Source organism: Lissotriton vulgaris, chromosome 5 (genome assembly GCF_964263255.1).
Source record: "Lissotriton vulgaris chromosome 5, aLisVul1.2, whole genome shotgun sequence".
In the NCBI taxonomy this organism is placed as follows: domain Eukaryota; kingdom Metazoa; phylum Chordata; class Amphibia; order Caudata; family Salamandridae; genus Lissotriton; species Lissotriton vulgaris.
The window spans coordinates 819225024-819241139 of record NC_141693.1 but is presented as its reverse complement, the minus strand read 5'-3'; the positions used below and the strand labels follow the sequence as shown (position 1 = coordinate 819241139).

The window sequence follows — 16116 nt, the reverse complement described above, 5'->3', positions numbered from 1 at the left end:
TCTACAAAAAATGTATTCACGCCATATTCTTTTACGCGTGAATAATTGGCTAGATGAAAATGCAATACTGACCAAGTTCCAAGCAGGATTTAGATCTAACATCAGCACAATAGATCAGATTTTTAGATTCTGCTGTCTCTATTGGAAGTACGTGGTGATTAAAAGGTGCCATTTATATGTTGCCTTTATCGATTTAAGGGCAGCATTTGATTTGGTGCCTCGCAATCTACTATGGAAAACTTTGAGTTCAGCAGGTATGCCAAATAACCTTGTCACTCAGATAAGGGAGTTACACGCAGGGAATTTTGCTAGAATTAGATGGGGTCCAAATGGTGAATTAACCCAGAAGATACCCATCGAGCGCGGAGTTCGCCAGGGTTGGGTCCTGGCCCCCACGCTCTTTTCCCTGTTTGTAAACGATATTCCCCAATTTTTGGAGAAATGTAAAAATGACTCCCCGAAATTAAATGGTGAAAAGGTGACATCGCTACTATTTGCTGATGATACCATTTTGATTTCTCAAACGAAAAATGGTCTGCAGATAATTATAGATACTTTTAATGAATACTGCAGTCAGAAGGGGCTTGAAATCAATGTGAAGAAGACCAAATATATGGCCCTGAATCCCATAAAACCTGACAGAGGCAACCTTATACTAAACGGTGAAAAGCTAGAATCCGTCCCTCATTTTTCTTATTTGGGGGTGACATTGGACTCCAACTTTACTTGGAAAACACAATTGGATAAAAGTAAATTAACTTTTGTCCAGAATGTTAAACCTATTCTTAGGGAGCAAACTTTAAGTACAAGTAAAGCAGCTTCTCCCGTGATGGAACTTTTTAAAGCCAAGGTTCAATCAGCGGTCCTTTATGGGGCAGAAATATGGGGTCCCGGTTCAAAGGAAACGTTCAGTCTCCTAGATAACAACTTTATGCGAAGTTTAGCAAGGGTCCCGAGAGGCACTCCTTTAGTCCCCCTGGAACTTGATCTAAACTTCAAAAGAACTGATCACCAAGTCTTGATTCGACCATTGATGCTGTGGGTTAGACTATGGCATGTCCCTGAACTTCAAGATTATAGAGATGGATTAAAAGAAGTTATTAGACTTGATAATCAGGGTGACATCCCATGGCTAAGGCACATCAAGATTTGGTTAAGTAATATAGGGCTGAAACATTTTTGGGAGAACCCCGAACATCTACCCGCAAACCCCAAATTAATATTAAAAAGGGCATTTTGGAGTTTCATACTAAATAGGACTACAAGTAATAGTACTAGTGGGACCTTGGTCTCAAGGTTCCTAAACTTTAAGAATGAACCTATGTATGAGACTTTTATGGATGAAATAGAGCCCCCATTAGCAAAAACTGTATTTCTAAAATTTAGATATGGGAACTTACAAATAAAAACCACCTTGGCCCGTTGGGCTAGAAATCGTGCTGCAGGAACTCTGATAATGGATGAGAATTGCTCTATGTGTACTTACAACCAGATTGAAAACGAGCAACATATCCTCCTTTTTTGTCCTTGTTATAAACAGGCCAGAAAGAGATGGATTAAACCCATTTGCCTTCTCTTAGGCCTGAGCTCCAGTGCACAGGCGGTGAGAATCCTAACAACTAATACCTCTCAACAAATAACATTTAGTGTTAGTAGATTCCTACTTTCCATATTCTATACAAGGAAAAAATTGGGGCACTATTTGTAATGTAATACAATTAATCTGCTTGGAATTGTTAAGATGCTCCCTATTCTGACCTATGAATGTAATGTTTCGTTCCATCCAGCTCCTTAATTGTCGTAGTCTTTTTTGTATTTTAAACTAATGTTTTATTTATTGTAATGTTTTATTATAATGAAATGTAAAGTAATATATGCATTGCTCTTTTATGGCAGTTGTGCCGAAATAAAGATCTACTGACTGACCGTTCTTTTCTTTTTGCTGACGATTATTTTATTATGCTTAATTACTGTGAAACAATGCTGTAAAGAGCTCTGATACCCTCGGGTCTGGTCAGCGCTATATAAAACTCCTAAAATAAAAAATAAAAAAATAAATAAATATTACAAGTTGGCGCAATGCACATGCTGAAAGTTTGTCTCGGTTGTTTGTGGATTGGTGATTGGTGGATGGTGGTGTTAGGCTAACTAGAAAGACTGAAGGGTCGGTGGCTTAGTTGGCGTATGTGATGTATTGTGTGAAGGAAGCCTTTATCAACAAGGAAAGGGAGCAAAAAATAGAAACTGATGTGTTGAGAAAGGTAAAAATGATGATGGTCGAAGGGTGGAGATAAGAGAGCACAATTGGTCCAACTATCATGCTGGAAAATTCTGGATGAGCTGTCTTTTAGTGGTCAGAATATCTTTTTTTTAAACAATTCTTTTTATTGAACAATCTCGACATAAAGGTACAATTTCACTATGATCAGTAGAGGGAGTTACAGCGAAGTTAAATATGCACACATATAAAACAACATGATTAGTTGGATGTCACGGGGAGGGGATGTTGGACCTGGGCCTCTTGGCAGTGTCATCCCTAAACTTTTTGCCTTCCTCCAATACTCTCTCTGACCTATTTTTGTTGGTTTAACGACTCTGGGCACTTTACCACTGCTGACCAGTGCTAAAGTGCATATGCTCTCCCTGTATAAAGTGTAACTGTGATTGATGTTCATGATTGGTTCATTGGATTTACTGTCAGTCCCCAGTAAAGTGCACCAGGAGTGCCAGGGCTTGTAAATACCAATACTGCTAGTGGGCCTGCAGCGCTGGTTGCGCCACCCACAGAAGCAGCCTTGAAATGTGTCTAAGGTCTGCCATTGCAGAACCTGCGTGCAGTCTGGTACTGTCATGCTGGCTGGGCAAGTGCACACACTTACCAGCCCCTAAACCTTCCCTTAACTTCATATTAGTCACCCCTATGGTAGGCCCTAGGGCAGGGTGCATTGTAAGTGTAAGGTAGGACATGCTCTGATGTGTGTGGCATGTCCTGATAGTGAATTACAGCCAAATTCGTTTTTCACTATTGAAAGGCTACCTGCTCCCTTTTAGGCCAGATGGGCTGCTGGAATTATTACACTCTATAATCCCAGCAGGCTCAGGGGACATGGTAGAAATTAATGTTTAGTATGCCTGAACTCAGAATAATAAAATACTTCTTTTAGTAAAGTTTATTTTAATATCCTGTGTTTGCAAATGCTACTTTTAGAAAGTTAGCATTTGCTTGCCTAACCATTTCAGCCCGCCTCTGCAGGATGTGTATCTGACTGTCTGGGATGTGTGAGTGACAGGGCTGGGGGATGACAGGTGGTGAATGGAAGGATTACACCTTAGTGGGAGGTGGGAGTTTCCCTGAACTATGCATCAGGCTGTGCTCTGCCACCACAATGCTGGCTCCGCCCCCCTGGGGAGCGACTGATGACTCAGCCTGCACCTGGCCCAGGAAGGGCGAAGCCCCATCATCAAGGTACTCCTGGCTGCCCCTGTCCACACAATGCTGGCTCCGCCCCCCTGGGGAGCGTCTAATGTGCCTGCCCTCACACTGAATGCAGAAGCCAGAAGTACCCCCAACAAGTGCTCAGAGGCTGAGAGCAGTTATGCAAAGGCCCCCCTGGCCTGTGAGGACAAAAGAAACTGTGTATAAAAGTAGGAGCCCTGCTCCTTGTAAATCAGAATCCTGTTTTACCACGAAGGACCTCTGCCCGCCTAGAAGGAGAAGAGACGCTGGGAGAACTGGCCTGCTGCTTGCCTTGCTGAGAAAGGAGAGGAAAAGACTTGATAAGAAAAGACTTTGCTGCTTTGTGCTTAAACATTCTCCAAGTGCTTGACTGAGCTTGCCCCCTGACCTGAGCCACAGGACCATCTGGCTCAACCTGCCCTCAGCTCGTCTGCCGGTAATTAACCGGGATATCTACTACTGCTGGACCCCCAATTCTAACAGGGGAGATCTTCACCATCAGCATCTCGGGAGGGGTACAAAGATCGCCACGGTATGTATTCCAGGGGGCCCAGATGTTAGACCGTTTTTGGGGGCAACCTCGGGCCACATAAACTGTCTTCTCTCGTAACATACACCAGTCAAGGTCTTTCTCCCAATATGCAACCGTAGGTGTACGCGAGGCTCCCCGGAGCTGCACAATATTTCTCTTGGCAATCATGCAGCCTAGTGTGACCCATTGCCTGGAATAAGTGTTAAGGTCAGTAGGTTCCCAGATGTTAAGAAGGCATCTGGGGCCTCTGGCTTTATTTCTACATCCAGTGTGTCGCTCATAATTACATGTATATTACGCCAAAACTCCTGGCTAGGCTCACAGTGCCATAGTATGTGAATGAATGTGCCTAATTGTGTGCATCCCCATCTGCAAGATCCGTCCGTCAGCCCACCCATATGTATCAGGTGGGGACCAGGTATGTAGATTCTGTGAAGGATTTTGAGCTGCACCAATCTGAGTCGCGCCGGGAAAGCCACAGTTTAAGGGGAGGAGAACGCAGTCTGCCAATTTTCGTCATCCAGTTCTATTCCGTCCTCGGTCCATTTGTCCCGTAGTGTCCGCAGGGGGTCCTCCATATTGTTGATTAGCTTTTGATATGTTAGGGAAATGGCCTTTTCAGGCAGATGACCGTCAAGTAGTCTGTCCTCTAATGGGGAGGCATCCGGCACAGTTGTGATACTGGACAATGCTGTTTGCAGAGCATAGAGGATTTGTAAGTATCTAAAAAACTCCAAATCTGCCAGTGCATATTGGGTCTGGAGGGTTTTGAAGGATTTCACTCCCTCGGTGCACCAAAGATCCTTGAAATGGGAAATACTGATTTTTTTTGCATTGCTTTATGCTTTGTTACATATTGGTTTATGTTTCCAAGCAAATTTCACGCACACACATACTCTAAAGATGGCGCTCAAATTTTTTGTTCCACCTCTCGTTAGTCTTCTTTCCATGTTTTTCAAATCACATGGCTTCCGGTCGCGGACGCTATTAACTTTATTATTCACAGTGTTAACACGCTTAATTTAACCGGCCTGATCGCACTTGTGGACTAACACGTCTCACCCAGATCCTCATGTGTCTTTTCGACTGTCATCCCTGTACGTACCTCGTCCAGAGGACCTACTATTTTGCGATTCACCGTTTTGTTTCACGTTTTGTCAACATTGTCAACGTTCTATCTCTTTTCAGAGACCACGCATCCTCGTTTCAACTGCTGACAATGTGAGAATATTGTTTTGATCATTTGCGCATTACACTTGGCATCCGTAGATACTTGTGATCTACCATTTCAGTTACTATTTTTTCGACGATTAATATGCACTGGTTACGGGACTTTTTTGAGCACGTTATGCACGCTGGTAGATCACGTTTAGGCCTGTCACAGTCTTTAGGCACTATAACAGTTTCTATTTTTGAAACACCTTCTGCCACTTTTTGAGCATTTTGAGTCATGTTTTGTTTTTATTTAGTGACTGCACACGTTGATTATCATCATGATTATGGATGATATGCATGATCACACATTTACACATGGGCAGTTGATACTGCACATCACCGCATGTAAATACCTTAAGATTTCTATTGAGGGTCTTCCTGTAGGGACTATACACATGCTTTTTATTTGCAGAAAATTCCCCTGGTGAAGAGCACAACGGATGCCTGAAATGCATTAGGATGGATATTACATTTGGATGGATATTGATCTAAAATTTTGAGTCTTTGACTGTTTAGCCACCGAAAATCATTTTCATGTATACTATTGACACGAACATAGAATGTCTAAATTTAATTGATTGGTCATTAAACAGATGACAACCAACGGCAGTATGATTTAAAGACTTCAAACTCGATATATTGGATTGACCCTGTTTATTGGGTCCTTCACGCTGTGCACTGGGGACAGCTCCTCTGTAGGGGCTGCATCATTATTAAATACTGATTAGATCCCATTTGTCAAACCCTTTGGTATTTAAATATCCAAGTTCCTGTGATTCCCATAGCGGTGTGGCAAGAGTCAACTTCTTGTGCCTGCCCAGAGACTAGGGGGCTCATTAGGATGACGGGCGGACTATGTCCCCCAACCATCCTTACGTGGAAAGGGATCGCCCGCCATGAGGGCGGAGGTCCCGTGTGGGGAATTAGGATGCGCCCGCCACAGTGGCGGGCGCATCCTATATTTTTACCATTGCGATGGGCGGTGCTGCCTGCCGCAATGGTAAAAATGCATGTTGTGCATTTGAAAGCACAACGTGACAGGCACCCCGTAGTCCCTGGGGGCCCGCAACAGGCCCACAGAGCAGACTACGCATGCCTTTCCGTGGCGGCATTGCCGCCACGGAAAGGCATTCACAAATGCCCATTTAATACGGCTGGCGGTGTCTGATAGACACCGCCACCATATTAGTCCTATTCCGCCCCAGTTTCAAGGCGACTGAGGCTCCGCCGCGGACCCCCCAGGCATGCTAATATGGTGGGGGATCATTCTGGCACGGATGGCGGGTGGATCGCTCCTGACAGGCCGGCGGTGACTACCGCCCGCCATCCTAATGGGCCTCTTAGTCGCAGAGTGCCAGATTTTGACTGTGTGGTTGGGTGGGCCAGTAAGTGGGTATCTGCCTGCTTTAGAATATATCGCACAGGAATAAGCCTCATTAGGAAGAATCCTGCGATCCATAAGGAACTCCGGGTTGTCAGGGCGACCATAAGTGCAGTGATTTATGGCTGTGAGGTGCGCTGCCCAGTAGTATTTTTTGATGTCAGGCAAACTGATACCACCGTTGTACCAGCTGAGTGTGAGCTTCTTTAAGGCAATACGCGGCCTCCCCACCTAGAGAAGATCTCGCTGAAGCCCTTTAATGTCCCAAAAGTACGAGTTTGGAACAGGATCAGCCGAGTTCTGCAGGGCATATAAGAAACGGGGTAAAGACATCATTTTGAATAATGCTGCTTTGCCCAAAAGCGAAAGTGGGAGTGATTTCCAGTTTGCTATATCACACCTGAGTCTCTTCAGGGGGGGAGCCAGGTTTCAGGGATATCTGACAGCGGGGTCAAGAGAGATGAAGATGCCCAAGTATTTGAAGCCTTCTGAGATTATGGGTATAGGGCAGTTTCGGGGTAAATGGGGGGGTTCCCCAGAGGAAATATACAAGCGATTTCTGCCAGTTAACGCGAAATCCAGAGTATCTACCAAAGGTGTCAAGGACATCAAAGACTGCAATCAGGGATCTTTTGGGGGACCTGAGATACAGAAGAATATCGTCTGCATAGAGTGAGATTCGATCCACCTACCCCGCCGACCACCGCATATCATAGATCATTACATCATTACGGATCCATGCTGCAAGAGGTTCGAGAGCCAAGGCGAACAATAAAGGAGAGAGGGGGCACTCCTGGCTGGTTCCCCGGCTAAATGCGAAGGGTTCTGATTTCTTGTTGTTCACTACTGTTTGAGCCATCGGCGTGGTATATAATAGTCACACCCAGCGGCAGAAAGTAGGGCCAAATCCCAATTTAGTAAGTACAGCAAAGAGATAGGGCCATTCCAGTGTGTCAAAGGCCATGGTGGCATCTAGCGAGACTATAATAGCATCTTCGCGTATCGTCTGCACCCTACCCATGACCCAGTGTAATGTACGCAAATTCGGAGCAGTGTTCCTTCTGGGCATGAATCCTGATTGGTCCAGGTGTACTAGGTCCCCTTTAACCTTAATCAGCATGTTGGCGAGCACTTTAGCTAAGATTTTGGGTTCCGCATTCAATAAGGATATGGGCTGATAGGAGGCACAGTCTGTTTTGGGCTTACCTTCCTTGTGGATTTTAACAATAGTTGCAATTCTCTGGTCATATGGGAGTGATTCCTGCTTAAGGCTATCTTCGAACATGGACTTTAGGTAAGGGGCCAGTTTAACTGTACGGAGCTTGTAAATTTCGATAGGGATACCATTTGGACCCAGGGCTTTTCCCGAGTGCAAAGCTCTTATTGCTGTAGCTATTTCGTCAGCTGTAAGGACACTATCCATAAATGTGTGGTCAGTGTCCGAGAGTTTTGGAAGGGAGATATCTTTGATGAGGTCGGAGAATTCCTCCTCGGGGTACAATGCCACTGAGTTGTATACTGTCAGGAAGTGGGCTGTAAAGCAATCAGCTATATCTTGTGGGTCCGTAACAGGGGACAAGTCAGCACCCCCTATGGTCCGGCATGAATCTACTTGCCTATTCCTTTTTATCCAACCAGGCAATCAGTTTGCCAGCTTTATCGCCCCAGTCATATATACAACCCAGCCTGTCCTGTCCCATTAACTTGGCAGGGTCTGTGACCAGCGTCCGGCATTTGTCCCGGTGTAAGTGGAGCGCATGGAGGGCTTCAGGTGTGGTGTCTGAGTTAACGTCTTGTTCAAGGCGGTAGAGATCTTGTTCCTTGTCAGAAATGTCCTGCACTCTGTCTTTCATGGATCCCGCAATCAAGGAAAGGGCCTGCCCCCGGATCAATGTTTTGAAGAATTCCCATAATGTTTGAGGGGACTCAACGGTGTGCTCATTCTCTAAGAAATAGTCGTCAATAGATTTATTTAGTTCTTTTTGTATTTTCGGGTTTTTTAGGAGCCAGGGATTGATGGGGGCAATACGTCCCACCTGTGTGTGGTCTAGAATTATGTAGACCCATAGAGGGGAATGGTCAGAGATACCTCTAGCAAGGTGTCAGGTTTCATGTATGTTCCCTAATTGTGGAGCTGGGACCACTATATAATCAAGGCGGGAAAGACTGTTGTGCGCCCCAGAGTGGAAAGTATGTTGGATTTTGTACGGGTTGTATGCTCTCCACCCATCTACCAGCCCCATTGCCTCCCAAAAACTGTAGAAAGTGTGTGAAGCTTGGGAGATTGCACAAGGGGGGTACCAGTCCAGTGAACCCAATACTATTCAATTAAAGCCGCTGCCGAGTATGAAGTGCCCGTCTGGTAATGTGGTAGCAACAAGAACAGGGTCTGGGCTAACTGGCAATAAGGACAAGCCTCAACTAAACAATGATAAACCAAGAAAATTACCAATATTGCCACCTTACTTAATTGATGGATCTCGGGTGATCCCTCGAATGACTGAATGAAACAGTAATTCTCAGTGAGCCAAGTCTCAACTGAATTGATTTTGTTTTTATTTTTTACTTAGATGCATTAATTTCAGTTCAATATGCAATCTTTTTGTTTTTTGATTACAGAGACATAGGAACAATTAATTCGTTCCACAGTGAGCACAGATATTATAACAAATAATGGACATGTACGGACAAAACTTTAAACGACAAAATCACGGCAAGCACTCGTCATTCATACCACACAATACAATCAAGATATGATACATTTATATACAATCTATACAATGTCACAATTCAAGTATAAACACAGCATTGGAAAACAGTAAATCCACAATGTAATCCTTTTTTAGAAAGATCAAAAGATCCTAATGCTGAATAGAGGTCTACGTGTTTCGATAACCCCTGGTTTTGGGGAAATCTCATCAGGACCGTGTGCCTCTTAGTAGATGACTTTGCTTTTGTGGTTGACAATCTTTTTACGCCTACTGCGGCTGATAGTTGAATTTGGGAGGAGGTGAAGTTGGTACGGATAGTGTAACTCTTTTCAGCGCAGGGGTTTGTTTAAAAATGTCCCAATTCTAGTATTTAGCTCAGTCGCGTGCTCCAGTTTTCCTGAAAGCGTGGAGTCCGCTGTCTTACTCAGGGGGTCTGCGCTCTTCGATCTCTGTTTACTTAGTCCAGTGACCGGCACCTTCCAGTCGGTGGCTAAGCTCTCGCGTTTGAGCCGGTTTAAAAATCACTTCCTGGTTCCCCAAGGAGTTCTGGGGATTGTAGTTCCTGTAGTGCCGGTCACTGGACTAAGTAAACAGAGATCGAAGAGCGCAGACCCCCTGAGTAAGACAGCGGACTCCACGCTTTCAGGAAAACTGGAGCACGCGACTGAGCTAAATACTAGAATTGGGACATTTTTAAACAAACCCCTGCGCTGAAAAGAGTTACACTATCCGTACCAACTTCACCTCCTCCCAAATTCAACTATCAGCCGCAGTAGGCGTAAAAAGATTGTCAACCACAAAAGCAAAGTCATCTACTAAGAGGCACACGGTCCTGATGAGATTTCCCCAAAACCAGGGGTTATCGAAACACGTAGACCTCTATTCAGCATTAGGATCTTTTGATCTTTCTAAAAAAGGATTACATTGTGGATTTACTGTTTTCCAATGCTGTGTTTATACTTGAATTGTGACATTGTATAGATTGTATATAAATGTATCATATCTTGATTGTATTGTGTGGTATGAATGACGAGTGCTTGCCGTGATTTTGTCGTTTAAAGTTTTGTCCGTACATGTCCATTATTTGTTATAATATCTGTGCTCACTGTGGAACGAATTAATTGTTCCTATGTCTCTGTAATCAAAAAACAAAAAGATTGCATATTGAACTGAAATTAATGCATCTAAGTAAAAAATAAAAACAAAATCAATTCAGTTGAGACTTGGCTCACTGAGAATTACTGTTTCATTCAGTCATTCGAGGGATCACCCGAGATCCATCAATTAAGTAAGGTGGCAATATTGGTAATTTTCTTGGTTTATCATCGTCTGGTAATGTGAGCAGTACAGCACTAAGGTCGGTGAACGTCACAGCCTGCATCCCTAGAGGCTCATATATTGACATGAAAGTGATCGTTTGGCCCTCCCAGGTGCCCTTAACCCCAATGTACCTGCCTCGATCGTGTGCGCATGCGGAGGTAATTGCTAAAGGAAAGGACTTCTTTTGCATTATGCCTACCCCTCTAGAGCTAGAGGTAAAGCCCGCGTGTGCTACCATGGAGTAACCCCATCTATGTATAGCCTTACACATGTTGCCAATGAGGTGGGCTTCTTGGAGCAGTATGGAGTGTGGAAGGAGACTCCCTCCTACAAAATGAGTGCGCTCAATTTACAATGAAACACTCAGGTTTCTTCACCACATTTTTGAGTTTCATCCGTATTTATTCCGAATGTTTACAAATCAAAAAATCCATTTAGTAATCCATTTGATTATTGTTTTATAACACAGTTCATTGCAGGTTATCTTGCCAATGGTCAATACATCTTTAACACCCAATGCATTTCGGGTCCAAAGGAATAGACCCTTCGTCAGGGGACGAATCCTCTTAGATGCTGCGGTCTCCTGTTCTCCTAGCCTCTGTTGTTGGTGAACGTTGCAACTTCACTAGCGGTTATGCCATGGATGAAACTCAAAAATGTGGTGAAGAAACCCGAGTGTTTCATTGTAAATTGAGCGCACTCATTTTGTAGGAGGGAGTCTCCTTCCACACTCCATACTGTGTTTTGCAAGACAAGGGCAGGACGCCTTGTGACATGAGTTGCGCCAACCGTTAATTCAAGTATACTTTGTTAAAAACACTGAAGAAATTCGAGTGCACAAGGAAACAACTTTCAAGTTATTCACTTCTTGGAGCAGTACCACATCCAGTGACAGCCTCTTAATATATTGCAACACAATACTTATCTTGATCTTATCTCCCAGTCCGTTGACATTCCAACTCAAAACTTTAACTTCTTTGTTTCGCTGTATCCCCATTGATAAGTAAAGAGATCACTATTGTAGGCAGCACAGTTATGCATTGTACCATCGAGATAACGTTGAAAACAACAACACAAGAAAAACAATCCCACCCAATAACCACCCACCCTGATCCCCTGCACTCCGGGCCCAGAACTGCCCATGATCATTAAAATGAAGAGTGCCTGGATGGCGGTCGCAGCCTTGTAGAGCTCCCGCCGGCCCGGACTTAATCCGATCATTTATCCTGACCCCCGAGCCCGCTGTTGGTACCCAGTGCTTGCTTTCGATTTGGCGAAGTCTCCTGTCTACTTTGGTGTGTCGATCCTGCATTTCTTCCCTTCCTGTGATCGGAGGGAGGCGGCGGTGAAGTGCGGCCTGGTGACCGGCCGGAGACCGGGGTCCTCGAGTTTCGCGACGCCTGGTGGCAGTTGCGACCTGACGGGTGCGGGTGGCATCCGCTACATCGCCCTTGGCTCATCTTTCTGGCCGCGATCGTCTGGAGATCGGGACGGTGCCAATAACTCCTATTTATCGGCTCTCCCCCTGTGTGACCAGCGAGCGGTGACGGCACGGAGTGGCCCCGCGACAGTCTGGAGACGGGGTTCCTTGAGCCCCGAGGCGGCCGGTGACGGACTGGCGGACGGTGGTGGCATCCGATCTGCCTCTCCTGGCCCGGCCCACTGGATACGGCTGCCCACAGACCACGGAGCCGCAGCTTCTTTTTGTACTTTGGACAGCCGCTCGTGGGGACGAGTGCGGGTGCGGCCTGTCCCGTCTGGGTGACGCCGGGACCTCGATTTTCGTGACACCCGATCTCGGCGGCCTGACCGCATTCCTCTCTGGGCCTCATCTGGGCCGTCCCATTCAGGACTTGTGACAGTGCCCGAAGGTTCGGGGGTGGTGTCCGCCCTGCCCAGCGTGTGCCATGACCAGGGACAGAGGAGGTGGCCCGCCTAAACATGGCCCCATCGATAAATTCACTGGGCCGAGTGGTGGCGCCGGGGCGGCCGGTGGCAGCGGTGGCCCTGGGCCGGACAATGCAGCTATACTGGCGGCCATCACCCAATCCCGAAACATGCTCGATGCCAAGATTGGGGCGGTTGGGGCGGATGTCACGCTCCTGCGCCAGGACCTCCGCAACGCGGTGGAGCGGATCGCTGGGGCTGAGACCCGTATCACGGAGACCGAGGCGGACATTGGTGGCCTAAAGAAGCGGTTGGCGGAGGTGGAGAGCATCCAAAAGACACTGGCGGCCCGCGTGGAAGATGCAGAAGGGCGCGCGCGGCGCAACAACCTCCGCTTTATTGGCTTTCCGGAGCGGTGCGAGAAGGACAGCATGGAGCGGTTCTTAACCGGGTGGCTGGAAAGCTGGCTCCCCGAAGGGGCACTGTCTACGTGCTTCGTGATTGAGAGGGCCCACAGGGCTCTGACCCAGCGGCCGCCGGAGGGCGAGCGCCCACGACCTGTCATTGCTCGCCTGCTGAATTATCATGACCGGGATGTTATCCTGCGGGAGGCGAGGAACAAGGGCTCACTCGCCTTCGAGAATCATACTATCATGATTTTCCCGGACTACACGAAGATGGTACAGCAACAGAGGCAATCCTTCATGGGCGCTAAGGCTAAGCTACGGGGCCTCAAGCTCCAATACTCGCTCCTGTATCCGGCTCGCCTGCGGGTGATATATCAGTCTCGGACCCATTTCTTCGATTCACCGGAGGAGGTGTTCCGCTGGACCGATGAGGCGGTGCGACTCAGGCCCCATGCCCAGCCGGGGCTGGACCCGGGCAGGTCCCAGGGATCGTCGCCGGAGCGGACGGATCGCCCAAACAGGAAGGGCCGCCATCGGAGGTCTCGCTTCAAGAAGAGATCGGCTTCCGCCAGTGCATCGCAGTCGGGTGGTGCCAGGGACTCGGAGCACTCCGATGCGGGCAGCTGAACATTGCTGGGTCTGCACGCACTTTGTATGCTGAATACTGAACTGCTCTGCTTTGGCTGGTGAGACTGTTTCATTCTGTCCTTGATGTGCCAGTCGGTTCCCATGTGAAGACTCCAGTTATTGCCATGGGGACGCAGTGGGGCTCGGGGTGTACCATTTGTGGGCCTCAGACCCTCACGGATGTGAGTGTTGTTGGGGGGGTGGTGTGTGTGTCATTGTGGGGTTGTTGGGATCCATTGGTATGGCGGGCCCTGGGTCCTCTGTTTTGGACCCGGGTCTCTCCATGCCGCAACAGATACTTCAACGTTTTCTGAGGTATTGGGGTGGTGGGTGTGGGGTGTGGGGGAGAGTTCTGGTGTTGCGATTGTTGGGGGGGTTCTGGGTTGGGAAGGGGGTGCTGAGTTTGCGGGCTTGGGGGGTGGGTCCACACGTGTCTGAGGCTTTGACTTTTGTTGATTTGCGGGTTGCACCAGGGTGGGAAGGGGGGCCGGATTCTGGACTGTGTATTGACAATGGCTGATACTGCGACTATGTCTCCTTCAAAGACCCTGCGGGTGGTGACATGGAATGTGCGGGGTATCCTGGATAAGATCAAGCGTGGGGCGGTGCTGCGGTGGGGGAAGAGGGAGATGGTGGATGTGCTCCTGCTCCAGGAGACTCACATGCTGGGCTCCAAGGCCCTTAGCCTTCAGAGGTTTGGTTATCAACAGGTTTATCATGCTGGCTTTACGAGGGGGTCACGGGGGGTGGCCATATTGGTACACCGTAGAGTGGCTTATGTTCATGAGAAGCAATGGATTGATCCTCAGGGTAGGTTTGTCTTTATTAAAGGCCTGCTGGGTTCCGAGCCGGTGGTCTTTGGAAGTGTGTACGCCCCTCCCCCCCTGCAGTGGGCATTGTCTGAGCGGCTGTTTGCGCTGTGGGACGAAATCCCCGAGGTCCTGACCATGGTGGGGGGTGACTGGAATGAAGTCATGGATGTGGGCCTGGACCGCCTGAGGCGAGCGCATGTAGTGCCTGACCCCCCCCCCCCCGCGGCTGCTCCCACCCGATTGTGTGCGACTGTGCGTAGTCTGGGCTGGATTGATGTGTGGCGGCATTTTCATCCCGCAGTGCAGGCCTTCACGTATGTATCGGCGGTGCATGGGTCCTTCTCGAGGCTCGATTATTTGTTTGTACCGGGTGCCTGTCTGAGCCGTGTCAGGGATGCCGCAATACTCCCCAGGGGCCTCTCAGATCATTCCCCTGTCCTGGCCACCGTGACCCTTCCCTCTAAACGGCAACCCTTTCGCTGGCGTATGTCCGCCTGGCAGCTGCAGCGGCCGGAGTACGTGACGCATTTACGCGAAGCGATCGATCACTTCTGGCGCGAGAACTTGGTGGGGGGTGTCGATGCAATTGTTGTGTGGGAGGCGCTGAAGCCTACGCTCCGGGGCATTGATATAACTTGGTGTGCGGCCGCTCGGCGGGAACGTCGGGAAGCCATTGTGACTGCCGCGGCCCGCGTGGAGGAGCTGGAGCAGCGTGGTCGGCTCGGGGGTGACGAGGGCGTCGTGCGACAGCTCCTGCAGGCACAGCAGACGTATGCCTCGGTTCTATACGAGGAGGCCCGGCAGGCGTGGCTCGCCACGCGCAGCAGGGTGTACCAGTGGGGCGACAAGTCCTGCACCATGTTGCATAGGCTTTGCCAGGCGACTTTCCAGCCCCTAGAGCTGCCCGGTCTTACGGCGGAGGACGGCTCGGTCATGACCGACCCGGGTCTGTTGGCGGCTAGCTTTGCCCGCTACTACGAGGCACAATACGCTCCTCGTGACCCCTTGGTGGAGGGCGAGATTGCCTCATACCTGGACGACCTGCTCCCACAGGCAGTCCCGGATGAGACTAGAACGGCCTTGGAGGCCCCGCTCACGTCCGAGGAACTTGGGGAGGCCCTTGGCCAGTTGAACACTGGGAAGGCGCCCGGCCCAAGCGGTTATCCTGCCGAATTTTATAAAAAGTTCCACGTCCAGCTGGGACCCCACTTTCGCAGTGCCCTGGAGGCGGCACGGACTCGGGGCGAGCTGCCACCTGACTGGCGTCATGCCGAGATTGTGGTCTTTTTGAAGCCGGGCAGGGCGCCGGACCGGCACGACTCTTACAGGCCGATCTCCCTTCTCAACATCGAGGCCAAGATTTTGGCGAAAGCCCTGGCGAACCGCCTTCTGCCCCACATCGCCGACCTGGTCCACCCTGACCAGGCCGGGTTCATGCCGCGCAGGGCCACCCGGCATAATATCCGGCGGGCACAGGCGGCGATCGACGCCATGGGTGCTAGGGATGAACAGGCCGCACTTCTTCTTGCGGACATGGACCGAGCCTTTGACTCGGTGAGTTGGGCGTATTTGTTCACCTTGCTGGCCCGCCTCAATCTAGGACCTGTCTTCTTGTCCTATATTCGTCTCCTATACACCAATGTTACGGCGTCGGTCCGTGTGGCCGGCGCGGTCTCTGGGCGCTTTCAAATCGGACGTGGTACTCGACAGGGTTGCCCGCTGTCCCCCTACCTGTTCGCCCTGGCCATGGAGCCCCTGGCGGCGCGA

At 48.8% G+C, this 16116-nt stretch overlaps 1 long non-coding RNA gene across 1 annotated transcript in view; it reads left to right on the top strand.

Annotated features, from left to right (window-relative positions):
• Positions 1 to 16116, top strand: part of LOC147711642 (uncharacterized) — a 540558-nt gene that overhangs the window by 183242 nt on the left and 341200 nt on the right. The window lies entirely within an intron of this gene.